Raw genomic sequence first — 3,626 nt, 5'->3', positions numbered from 1 at the left:
ATTGACCACATACTAGGACACAGAGATAGCCTCAACAAATATAAGAGGGTTGAAATCATATCAATCATATTCTCTGATCATAATGCTTTGAAACTAGAGATCAACTGCAAAAGGAAATTAGGAAGAACCACAAATATATGGAGATTAAACAACATGCTACTGGAGAATAACTGGGTCAGAGAAGAAATAAAAAGAGAGACCAAGAGATACATAGAAACGAATGATAATGACATTACAACACATCAAAACTTTTGTGACACAGAAAAAGTGGTCATAAGAGGAAAGTTCATATCATTACAGGCCTATTTCCAAAAACAAGAATGAGCCCAAATAAACAATCTAACGCTTCATTTTAACAAACTAGAAAAGGAAGAACAAATGAGGCCTAAAGTCAGCGGAAAGAAAGAAATAATCAATATTAGAGCAGAAATAAATGAAATTGAAAATAAAACAATAGGAAAAAATAAATACAGCATAGAGCTGGTTCTTTGAGAAGTTTAATAAACTTGACAAACCCCTGGCTAGACTCACTAAAGAAAAAAGAGAAAGGACAGAAATAAACAAAATCAGGGATGAAAGAGGGGAAATTGTGACTGACATCGCAGAAATACAAAGGATCATGCAAGAATACTACGAAAAATTATATAATACCAAATTTAATAACCTAGAAGAAATAGACCAGTATTTAGAAAAATACAATCTTCCTAGACTGAATCAAGATCTGGAAAATCTAAATAGACCAATCAGCAGTATGGAAATTGAAACAATCATCAAAAACCTACTAAAAAATAAAAGCCCAGGACCAGATGGCTTTACCAGTGAATTCTACCAAGCATTCAAAGAAGATTTAATACCTATTCTCCTCAAACTCTTCCAAAAAATCAAAAAGGAGGCAATATTTCCCTACTCATTTTATGAGGCCAGTATTACTCTGATACCAAAACCTAGTAAAGATAACACAAAAAAAAAGAAAACTACAGACTAATATCTCTCATGAACACAGATGCAAAAATTCTAAAAGAGATACTAGTGAACTGAATACAGCAACATATTAAAAAGGTTATACACCACGATCAAGTGGGCTTCATCCCAGAGGCATAGGGATGGTTCAACATATGCATATCAATTCATGTGGTATACCACATGAACAAATTAAAAAATAACAACCATATGATCATATCAATAGATGCAGAAAAAGCCTTCGACAAGATACAGCATTTATTTATGATCAAAACACTTAACAAAATTGATATAGAAGGAAAGTACCTTAACATAATAAAGGCCATCTATGACGAACCTTCAGCCAACATTATACTTAATGGTCAAAAACTAAAAACCTTCCCTCTAAGGTCAGTAACAAGACAAGTCTGTCCACCAGCACCATGGTTATTTAATATAACATTGGAGGTCCTAGCAAGTGCAATCAGAGAAGAGAAAGATACAAAAGGCATCCAAATAGGAAACGAAGAAGTCAAACTGTCACTATTTGCAGCTGACATGATTCTCTATATAGAAAATCCTAAAGACTCTATGAGAGCACTACTATAAACAATAAGCAAATACAGTAAAATCTCTGGATAAAAAATCCACATTCAAAATTCCATAGCGTTCCTATACTCTAATAATGAAGCGTCAGAAAAAGACGTGGAAAAATAATTCCTTTTGAAATTGCAACAAAAAGAATAAAATACCTAGGAATAAATTTAAAGAATTATGTGAAGGACGTATATAATGAAAACTACAAGACCCTTAACAGAAATCGGGATGTAGTTCCATAGTGTAGCGGTTAGTATGTCGGCTTTACACGCAGCAGATCCTGGGTTCACGCACCAGTGGAGCCATGGTGCATGGTCTACGGCCATGCCACCCTGACCAAGCCCGATGTCTGATCTCAGAAGCTAAGCAGGGTCGGGCCTGGTTAGTACTTGGATGGGAGACCACCTAGGAAGACCAGGTGCTGTAGGCATAAATAATAATAAATAATAAAAAATTGAATAAGATACAAAGAAATGGAAAGATATTCCATGTTCTTGGATTGGAAGAAGAAACATAGTTAAAATGATCATATTACCTAAAGCATTATACAAATTTAATGCAATCCCCATCAAAGACCTATTGGCATTTTTTAAATAAATAGAACAAAAAATCATCAGATTTGTATGGAATCACAAAAGAACCCGAATTGCCAAAGCCATCTGGAGAAAAAAAGAATGAGGCTGGGGGATCACTCTGCCTGACTTCAAATTATACTACAAAGTGACAATAATCAAAACGGCATGGTATTGGCAGCAAAACAGACACATGGACCAGTGGAACAGAACCAAGAGTCCAGAAGTAAACCCATATTTATATGGGCAAATAATTTTTGACAAAAAAAGTAAAAAACATACAGTGGAGAAAGGAAAGCCTCTTCAGTAAATGGTGCTGGGAAAACTGAAATGCCACCTGCAAAAGAATGAAACTAGACTGTTGTCTATCACCAAACACCAAAATTAAGTCGAAATGGATTAAGGACCCCAATATAAGACCTGAAACAGTAATGTGCATAGAAGAAAACATAGAAACTAAACTCATGGACCTCCGACTTAAAAAAGATTTTATGAATTTGACATCAAAGGCAAAGGACGTAAAAGCTAAAATAAATGAATGGGACTACATCAAACTAAAAAGCTTCTGCTCAGCAAAGGAAATCATCAACAAGGTAAAGAAACAACCATCTGAATGGGAAAATATATTTGCAAGCAATGCCTCTGATAAGGGCCTAATATCCAAAATATACAAAGAACTCAAAAGACTCAATTACAACAACAACAACAACAACAAAAACGATCCAGTCAAAAAATGGGCAGAGGACTTGAACAGACACTTCTCCCTAGAGGACATACAAATGGCCAACAAATATATGAAAAGATATTCAACATAGCTAGCTATTAGGGAAATGCAAATCAAAACCACAGTGAGATACCATCTTGCACCTGTTAGAATAGCAATTATCAACAGGACAAGTAATAACAAATGTTGGAGAGGATGCAGAGGAAAAGGAACCATCATACACTGCTGGTGAGATTACAAAATTGTTACAACCACTATGGAATATATTATGGAGGTTTCCCAAAAAACTGAGATTTGTCCATATGATTCAGCAATCCTTCCGGGCATTTACTCAAATGACTTGAAAACATTTATTTGAAAAGATATATGCATATCTATATTTATAGTAGCATTATTCATAGTGGCCAGGACATGGAAGCATACGAAGTGTCCTATAATAGACGATTGGATAAAAATGTGGTACATATATACAATGGACTATTACTCAGCTATAAGAAGAGATGAACTACTGTCATTTGCGACAACATGATTGGATCTTGACATAATCATGCTAAGCAGAAGCCAGACAAAATGTTGAAAACCACCTGATATCACTTATATGTGGATATAAACATAAAAGCAACAAACGAACATGACAAACAAACAGAGACTCATGGACGTGGGCAGTGGAGTAGTGGTTACCTGATGGAAGGTGAGAGGAGGGAAGATAGAAGAGGTCAAATATGTCCCGACAGATAGAATCCTAACTATGGTCTGTGAACACAAGATGCAACATATATATGATTTACTGTTGA

The 3,626-nt window shown here is 35.1% G+C and overlaps 1 pseudogene; it reads left to right on the top strand.

Annotated features, from left to right (window-relative positions):
* The first annotated feature begins 1,850 nt into the window (after nucleotides 1-1,850).
* Nucleotides 1,851-1,966, top strand: LOC111731657 (annotated as a pseudogene).
* The last annotated feature ends 1,660 nt before the right edge of the window (nucleotides 1,967-3,626 follow it).

The sequence above is a fragment of the Pteropus vampyrus genome, unplaced genomic scaffold, assembly GCF_000151845.1.
Source record: "Pteropus vampyrus isolate Shadow unplaced genomic scaffold, Pvam_2.0 Scaffold390, whole genome shotgun sequence".
Taxonomy (NCBI): domain Eukaryota; kingdom Metazoa; phylum Chordata; class Mammalia; order Chiroptera; family Pteropodidae; genus Pteropus; species Pteropus vampyrus.
Note: the sequence above shows the minus strand (reverse complement) of the source record. Positions and strands in the feature narration are given on the sequence as shown.